Source organism: Arachis duranensis, chromosome 5, assembly GCF_000817695.3.
Source record: "Arachis duranensis cultivar V14167 chromosome 5, aradu.V14167.gnm2.J7QH, whole genome shotgun sequence".
In the NCBI taxonomy this organism is placed as follows: Eukaryota; Viridiplantae; Streptophyta; class Magnoliopsida; order Fabales; family Fabaceae; genus Arachis; species Arachis duranensis.
This window is the reverse complement of record NC_029776.3, coordinates 49894730-49904881: the sequence shown is the minus strand read 5'-3', so window position 1 is coordinate 49904881 and position 10152 is coordinate 49894730.

The window sequence follows — 10152 nt, the reverse complement described above, 5'->3', positions numbered from 1 at the left end:
GTAACTTAGGAACTCTTGAGTTACTAATGTCCAAGTGATTGACGATTGGGAGCCATTAACTCTAGATCTCACTAATTGATTTGGTGTAGAACTAGGACTTATGGACTTGGATTGACATAGCTCATTTGACTTTCCTTTATCAGTTAGAGGATGACTTAATGGGGTTGATCCTTGCCAATTCTCATGTTGTGGTTAGTGATTAGAATAGAGATCCTTGACCATCAAACCTTGCCAAGGCCTTTTGTTATTTGAATTTCATTTCCATTTACTTTTAATGTTTCTTAACCAAAAACCCCAAAATATCTCATAACCAATAACAAGAACATTTGTTTGCAATTCCTAGGGAGAACAACCCGAGGTTTAATACTTCGGTTTATAAATTTAGGGGTTTGTTTTAGTAGCAAACAATCTTTTGTATGAAAGGACTATTGTTGGATTAGAAACTATATTGCAATGAGGATTCATTTGTGAATTCTAAACCACACAAAAATCTAATCATCAGTTGTGCTCCTCCGTGAAAATGATTCGCCTCCCTTTTGGTGCCATAGGAATAAACAGAAACCCTTAAGCGAAGCGTCAACACCAAATTTAAAGGTTTGCTTGTCCTCAAGCAAAGAAGAACTAAAAATAGAAAGCGACAAATATTATGAAATAAAAAGAAAAGGATAAAAGAACAAGAGAGAATTAGGATTGGGAGAGGGGAAAAAATTAAAACGGGGTGGCGAACTAGTGTAGTTGTGCGGCGAAGGGGACGCATACCGTGGGTCGCGGAATTTTCTTAATGATGCGTAAGCGTCAGGCACGCGTCCACGTGCCTTGGGTTTTGCGCGATTTGCGCGAAACCAGCCCCGCGCACGCACAACTCTCTGTTTGCATGGCCTGGGAACCCAAATTTTCAATCGACGCGTGCGCGTCATGCACGCGCACGCATGGATGGCCATTTGTGCAAATGACGCGCATGCGTCCGGGACGTGTACGCGTGATCAAATTTGTGCCTCTAGCACACTTTTAGCCCCAAGCCAGCACAACTATCTACCCAAACACACTTTGACGCCAATTCTATCCTTCTCATGGTGGCTTGTGCTTGTACTGATCCAGGAATTTCCACCAATGTTTGTAATTCCAATGGCGACCGGGATCCCAAACTAGGCGCCTAACGCCTTTGAGCAAGTTGAAGCAAGTGACAAGGCCCAAAGAGTGTTGATTGTGGGAATGAATTCCAGGGTCCCAAACCTTGCTTTTACACCCATATTCTTGTGGATCACCATTGTTCCCACCGGGTGGCAAGCAATCTGAATTCTCACAGAGACATCCAAACAACCTTCTAGACCCATTCAATTGAGCTATACACCAACCCTCGCACTTCAATTTGGAGCATGCAACCATATTGAACCTTGCTTGACAACTCTTGCCACTAACCGTCTTCCTCTTACTCTTAATGCCACAAAGAGCTCTAAGTTGACCATCCGTCTCTAGTAGCCCATATTTAAGTGGGAAAGTAAAGGTTAAGGATAGCAATTTTACCCACTTGAATGTTGTATTGGACGGTGATGGCTTTGGAAGAGGTCTTGCAAGCTCCACTCCCTTGTGTTCTTCTTTGAATTCTTCTACCTCTTGGCAAGTGATGAGCGGATAATTTATACGCTTTTTGGCATTGTTTTTAGGTAGTTTTTAGTAGTATCTAGCTACTTTTTAGTATATTTTTATTATTTTTTAAGCAAAATTCACATTTCTGAACTTTACTATGAGTTTGTGTATTTTTTTGTGATTTCAGGTATTTTCTGGCTGAAATTGAGGGACCTGAGCAAAAATCTTATTCAAAGGCTGAAAATGGACTGCTAATGCTGTTGGATTCTGACCTCCCTGTACTCGAAATGGATTTTTTGGAGCTACAGAAACCCAAATGGCGCGCTATCAATTGCGTTGGAAAGTAGATATTCTGGGCTTTCCAGCAATATATAATAGTCCTACTTTTCTCGAGTTTTGACGACGCAAAGTGGCGTTCAAACGCCAACTTTCTGCCATATTCTGGCGTTAAACGCCAGAAACAGGATAGAAGCTGGAGTTAAACGCCCAAACTAGCACCAAAGCTGGCGTTTAACTCCAAAAAAAGTCTCTACACGTGAAAGCTTTAATGCTCACTCCAAACACACACCAAGTGGGCCCCGGAAGTGGATTTCTGCACTATTTACTTATCTCTGTAAACCCTAGTAACTAGTTTAGTATAAATAGGACTTTTTACTATTGTATTAGACGTCTTGGTTATTCTGGTTCCCCCTCTGGGGGCCAAAACCAATGAACACCATTATCACTTATGTATTTTCAATGGTGCAGTTTCTAGACACCATAGATTAAGGTGTGGAGCTCTGCTGTTTCTCGAGTATTAATGCAAAGTACTATTGTTCTTCTATTCAATTCAAGCTTATTCTTATTCTAAGATATTCACTCATACTTCAACCTGATGAATGTGATGATCTGTGACACTCATCATCATTCTCACTTATGAACGCCTGCCTGACAACCGCTTTCATTCTACTTGCAATAGCTAGAGTGGGTATCTCTTAAATTCCTGGTCCATGTGTTTGATTGCCTCTCTTGACAACAGAGCCTTCAATTTCTTGAGATCAGAGTCTTCGTGGTATAAGCTAGAATCAATTGGCAGCATTCTTGAGATCCAAAAAGTCTAAACCTTGTCTATGGTATTTCGAGTAGGATATAGGATGGGATGACTGTGACGAGCTTCAAACTCACGAATGCTGGGTGTAGTGACAGACGCAAAAGGATCAATAGATCCTATTCCAACACAAGTGAGAATTGACAGATGATTAGCCATACGTAACCCGTAGCTGGACAATTTTCACAGAGACGACGGACGGTAGCTATTGACAACGGTGATCCCCCAACATACAACTTGCCATAGAAAGGAGTATAAAGGATTAGATGAAGGTAGTAAGAAAGCGAAGATTTAGCAGGGATAACACATCTCCATACGCTTAACTGAAATTCCCACCAGTGAATTACATAAGTATCTCTATCTTTATCTTATGTTTATTTATCTTTTAATTATCAAAACTCTATAACCATTTGAATCCGTCTGATTGAGATTTACAAGGTGACCATAGCTTGCTTCAAGCCAACAATCTCCGTGGGATCGACCCTTACTCACGTAAGGTTTATTACTTGGACAACCCAATGCACTTGCTGGTTAGTTGTGCGAAGTTGTGACAAAGAGTTGAGATTACAATTGTGCGTACCAAGTTGTTGGCGCCATTGAGATCACAATTTCGTGCACCAGCAAGCTTCCTCAATTTCAACCTCTTCCTCTTGGTAGCTTTCTTCTAATTCAATTTCTTCTTCATTGCTTACCAAGGGCATGGGAGGCTGTGCATCTTCCTCTTCTTCCATAAGTGAGGGTGGAAAGTTCTCTAATTCAATGGAGTATAAACTCCTTTGATTGGTTTCCTCACTTTCTTCCATAGGATCTTGCATTGTATCTTTTGGGGAGAAATTTGCTTGTCCTCTTCCTGGTTCTTGATCATCATCTGCACATATTTCTCTATATTTTTGACACTTGTCTTTATATCATGTATGAATTCTTTCATAAGGAGCTCAATATCTGATGGTGGTTCTTTAAATGAATAAGAAGATGGTGGCTCTTGGTATGGGTAGAAAGATGATGGTTCCTGATATGGATAGAGAGGTGGTGGTTCTTGGTATGAATATGGAGATGGTGGTTCTTGATATAAATATGGAGGTGGTGGCTCTTGATAGTTGGAACATGGAGCATTGAAGTTTCTTTGGTTTTGACATTGCCAACCAAAATTTGAGTAGTTCCTCCATCCACAATAATAAGAATCATTCCTTGGGTGTGAGTAGTAACCCATGTGATCTCTCTCCATTATTTTTCTTAGCACAAAACACCAAAAAGAATTAAATGCACCATGTGGTAAACAGGAAAGCAAAGAAGACAGAACATAATTTTTTTTGAAAAGGAATAAAATAAAAAATTAAAAAAAACATCAAAAATAAATGAAAAGAAGTGAACTATAAATTCAAAAATTAAACAAAGAAAGATACTAGGATTTTTTTAAAATATATATATATATATATATTATATTAGAGAAAAATTACTACGGGGACACCAAACTTAATTTCAAAAAATAAGAGAAAAGAAAAAAAATTTAAATAAAATAAATCAAAATATTTTTTTTGAAAAATTAAAGAAATTGGTGCACGGATTTTGTGATCATCAACAATGGCTCCAATGGCTTGGTAGCTCTCACACGTGAATTACACTTAGTCACAACTCCGCACAACTAACCAGCAAGTGCACTGGGTCGTCCAAGTAATACCTTACATGAGTAAGGGTCGATCCCACGGAGATTGTTGGTATGAAGCAAGCTATGGTCATCTTGTAAATCCCAGTCAGGTGGATTTAACTAATTTAAGAGATTATTGGTTTAAATAAAAATAATAAAATAAATAGAAAATAAAGATAGAGTTACTCATGTAATTCAATGATGCTCTGTCACAGCACGGCTAATCATCTGTCGGTTCTCAATCAGGTTGGAATAGAATCCAGTGATTCTTTTGCGTCTGTCACTAACGCGCAGCCTTCAGGAATTTGAAGCTCGTCACAGTCATTCAATCCCGGAATCCTACTCGGAGTACCACAGACAAGGTTAGACTTTCCGGATTCCCATGAATGCCACCATCAATTCTAGCTTATACCACGAAGATTCTGATCAAGGAATCCAAGAGATATGCGCCCGGTCTAAGTTTGAACGGAAGTGGTTGTCAGTCACGCGTGTTCATAGGTGAGAATGATGATGAGTGTCACGGATCATCACATTCATCAAGTTGAAGTGCAACGAATATCTTAGAATAGGAATAAATCGAATTAGATAGAAAATAGTAGTAATTGCATTAAAACTTGAGGTACAGCAGAGCTCAACACCCTTAATCTATGATGTGTAGAAACTCCACCGTTAAAATTACATAAGTGATGAAGGTCCAGGCATGGCCGAATGACCAGCCCCCAAACATGATCAATAGTCCCCTAAGATGAATAATAGAATAAAACTGAGACCAAAGATGCCTAATACAAAGGTAAAAATTTCTATTTATACTAAACTAGCTACTAGGGTTTACAGAAGTAAGTAATTGATGCATAAATCAACTTCCGGGGCCCACTTGGTGTGTGCTTGGGCTGAGCTTGAATGTTACACGTGTAGAGGCTTTTATTGGAGTTGAACGCCAAGTTGTAACGTGTTTTTGGCGCTCAACTCTGGTTCGTGACGTGTTTCTGGCGTTTGACTCCAGAATGCAACATGGAACTGGCGTTGAACGCCAATTTACGTCGTCAAATCTCAAATAAAGTATGGACTATTATATATTTATAGAAAGCTCTGGATGTCTACTTCCAACGCCGTTAAGATCGCGCCATTTGGAGTTCTGTAGCTCCAGAAATTCCATTTTGAGTGAAGGGAGGTCAGATTCCAACAGCATCAGCAGTCCTTTGTCAGCCTCCTATCAGAGTTTTGCTCAGGTCCCTCAATTTCAGCCAGAATATACCTGAAATCACAAAAAAAACACACAAACTCATAGTAAAGTCTAGAAATGTGAATTTAGCATAAAAACTAATAAAAACATCCCTAAAAGTAACTAGATCATACTGAAACTACCTAAAAACAATGCCAAAAAGCGTATAAATTATCCGCTCATCAGAAATAAGTTAAATGAAATTAAAGTAAAAATGCCCAATCTAAGAAATCAAACAACCAGTAGTTGTCAATCACAGTCAATCCCCGGCAACGGCGCCAAAAACTTGGTGCGGATTTTCTAACCACAAACTAACCGGCAAGTGCACCGGGTCGTACCAAGTAATACCTTACGTGAGTAAGGGTCGATCTCACGAGGATTGATGAATCAAGCAACAATGATTGATTGATTTGCTTAGTTAGGCAAGAAGAAAAGGGTTTTGAGATATTCAAAAGGTTTAAGCTCGAACTCAGAATATCAAAAGGATAGACAAATAAATAAGTTGGGTATAAAATATGGAGAAAACAGTTAAGGCTTCAGAGTAATCTATTTTGCCGGATTAACTTCTCTTACTAACTATTTTAATCATGTAGAATTTAATTTATGGCAAACTATATGTGACTAGACCCTGATTCCTTAGTCCTTTCTAGTCTCCTTTAAAATTCATTAACTGCCAATTCCTTGGTCAATTAATTCCAATTAGAGGGTGAAGTTCAAATTCCAGTTTATATGCCACAACAATTCTAATTACCCAAAAATAAGGGTATTATATGTCACGTATCCCATTAAATCCAAATAATTAAAATTTAGGAGAAATTGTTTTCAAGCTATTGTTCAAGTAAAGAGCTTTTCCAAGTTTTACAAGAACTCAAATAGAAAGAGGGTCATACTTCCGTTCCACCCAAATTCATAAAATAAAGAGAGAAAACAACTCTTAAATCATAAATCCATACATAAATTAAAATAGAAAAAGCAATAAAATCAATCCATACAAATAGAAAGAGCTCCTAACCTTAACAATGAAGGATTAGTTGCTCATGGTTCACAGAAGAAAACTAGGATTGTAATTGGAATGGAATTCCCTAATGGAATCACCCCTAATGGAACCTCCCCAATAGAAGAGAAGTCTCCCCTTTTTATAGCTAATCCTAATTAATTTAAAATCTAATATCTAAAATTAAGATAATATCTTTTCCTATTTTAAAATCAAATTTGAATTTAAATCAAAATTAACTAACTATTTCGCGTCTTGTAACGTGGGGACCACTTGCCTTCACTGGATTCGTGCCTAACTTGCGTGCTAAAATGGGGCCCAAAAATCACTCCCAGCATTTTCTGCATTTTTTTACACGTGGTGCATGTCACGCGTATGCATCAGTCACGTGTACGCGTCGATGATCTTTTCACAAGACACGCGGATGCGTCACTGTGCATTTCTTCAAATTACGCGTACACATCAGTCACGCGTACGCGTCGTCGTGGAAAGCTCCAAATCACGCGTACACGTCAGTCACTCGTACGCGTCGCTCTTTGCTGCCATCTCCTTTGATTCTTGTACTGTAAAAACTCCATCAAATCCAGTTGAATGCTACCTAAAATAAACATAATTGCAAAAGACTCAAAGTAGCATCCATATTGGCTAAAAGATAATTAATTCTTTATTAAACTCAACAAATTAGATGCAAATTCACTACGAAAAGATAGAAAAGATGCTCACGCATCATAGGTCGGCAGTGGTATCCCCACGAGTGTCGCCTTGGTTGGCTGGATGGTCGCCATGGTCTTGAGGTTCGAGTTGATCAGGTTGATGGTGAGGGTTGGATTCTGAGCGGTGAGGAGGCTACTCTTCCGGAATGCCCACCATGCGATTGGGATCTCAGTGGGACCCCATAGACGTCACCAGTGTTCAAGTGGGCTACCTGACAGTTCAAAGAGTATTTATTTAGGTGAAGTGGGATCAGATACCCATTGATCTAGAAAGATGATAAGGCTAGTTCCTTGGAAGAGGGTAGTATTTACAAAGGCACTCTGACACCCAAGTCAGAGAGCTAGAGAAGTAGAAGATAAGTATTAGTGTACAATGAATCGTACCTAGGAGAGCAGCCGAGCTCTCCTTTTATAAATGGTGTAATTTTGGAAGGCGGTTAGGAGATAAAAATGGACTTAAACTGTTAGAATGACAGAAACGTTTTTAAGCCGATTATATTGGACCTGTTAAAAATCTAGACGCTGGGTCCAGAACACAAAGATTACAAATAAAAAGAAGAAACGATGAAATGCAAAACTATAAAAAGACCCAACGATGTATTTTGAGGGTGATATTATAAACCCAACTTGTGAAATGATATTCCAACAACAAATTATATGATTAACAACCAACAACAATGCTACTTGTAATGAAATTCGTAGAGAGAATGTGAAATATTACATACGTGGTGTAAAATTTTGTTTATACCCTCCCATTGAGTAAAATATATAAAATACGCTCTTTATCTTTTTTGTCTATTATTTTTTATTCCTTCAAAATTGCATTTATTTTCCTTCCTCTTTCTTTAAGTCAATAAACACAATATACTCAAAAGTAAGTGAAATAAGTACATGAAAATAATAACAAACTTTTGAACTACAAAAGTGTACCATAAATAAATGCACAAATAAGCTTACAGTAATATTTTTCAAGGACATTAGTGCAAGAATCCCACACTTCGGACAACTGAACTAGCAAGTGCACTGGGTCGTCTAAGTAATACCTGAGTGAGTCAGGGTCGATCCCACGAGGATTGTGGTTTGAAGCAAGCTATGGTTATCTTGTAAATCTTAGTCAGATGGATAGAAGAGTTGTTTGTTTGTTTAATTCACATAAAAATAAAATAAATAAAACTTTACTCAATTGATGGTGAATGCAATGATAGGAAGATGGTTAAGGCCTCAGAGATACTTTGCTCCTCTGGATCAATTTGGTCTCACTGTCCACTCCAACTGTGAATGATTTCTTCTATGGCAAGCTGTATGTGATCAACCCCTGTACGGTCGCAGTTGCTAATCTTCCTCCAGTGCTGAACCCCAGGGTTAGTGTGGATCCAGTCTAATTGAGGGTGAAGCTCCTGCAGTTCATTCCCTTTGATGATCCTACTCAAAACGCCACAGACAAGGTCGAATCTTCTGGATTAGAGAATGCTGCTCTTTTGGTTCTAGCCTCTACCACAAAGACTCTATTCTCCCCGTACGTCGGCTGAACTGGTGTCTCGAGAAGTCCCAACGAAGTTGTGGATTAGCCGTCTAAGAGATGTATAATCAAGCTAGTGGTTCAATGCTTTCCAGTTACGTAGTCACACGAACCCAAGAAGAACACGGGGGGTTGTCAGGCACACGGTCTTAGGATGAAGGACAAAGATACATCTTAGGATATAAGATCAAACACAAATTGGAAATAGAACAGTAGTACTTCTATTAATCCATAAAACTCAACTGAGCTCCAAGCCTCAACCTAGGAGGTTTAGTGACTCATACTAATAGAAAATACAATGATAAATATGTAAAGTTTTAGCCCTGGATGTTAGATTTTCATAGCCATTGAGAACGCTTGATGAGCGGATAATTTATACGCTTTTTGGCATTGTTTCTAGGTAGTTTTTAGTAAGTTTAAGCTACTTTCAGGGATGTTTTCATTAGTTTTTATGTTAAAATTCACATTTCTGGACTTTACTATAAGTTTGTGTGTTTTTCTGTTATTTCAGGTAATTTCTGGCTGACATTGAGGGACTTGAGCAAAACTCTGAAAAAGGCTGACAAAAGGACTGCTGATGCTGTTGGAATCTGACCTCCCTGCACTCGAAATGGATTTTCTGGAGCTACAGAACTCCATATGGCGCGCTCTCAACGTAAAGTGGCGCTCAACGCCAAGTACATGCTGCTGTCTGGAGTTAAACGCCAGAAACACGTCACAACCCGGAGTTGAACGCCCAAAACATGTTATAACTTGGCGTTCAACTCCAAGAGAAGCCTCAGCTCATGGATAGATCAAGCTCAGCCCAACCATACACCAAGTGGGCCCCGGAAGTGGATTTATGCATCAATTACTTATTCATGTAAACCCTAGTAGCTAGTTTAGTATAAATAAGACTTCTTACTAGTGTATTAGTCATCTTTTGACCATTCGGTCTTTTGATCATCTTCATGGGGGCTAGCCATTCAGCCATGCCTGAACCTTTCACTTATGTATTTTCAACGGTGGAGTTTCTACACACCATAGATTAAGGGTGTGGAGCTCTGCTGTACCTCAAGTTTCAATATAATTACTATTATCTTCTATTCAATTCTCTTTTATTCTTATTCCAAGATATACGTTGTACTTCAACTTGATGAATGTGATGATCCGTGACACTCATCATCATTCTCACCTATGAACGCGCGTAACTGACAACCACTTCCGTTCTACCTTAGGCCGGGCGCATGTCTCTTAGATTCCCTAACAGAATCTTCATGGTATAAGCTAGATAGATGGCGGCATTCATGGGAATCCGGAAAGTCTAACCTTGTCTGTGGTATTCTGAGTAGGATTTCGGGAATCTGGAAAGTCTAACCTTGTCTGTGGTATTCCGAGTAAGATTT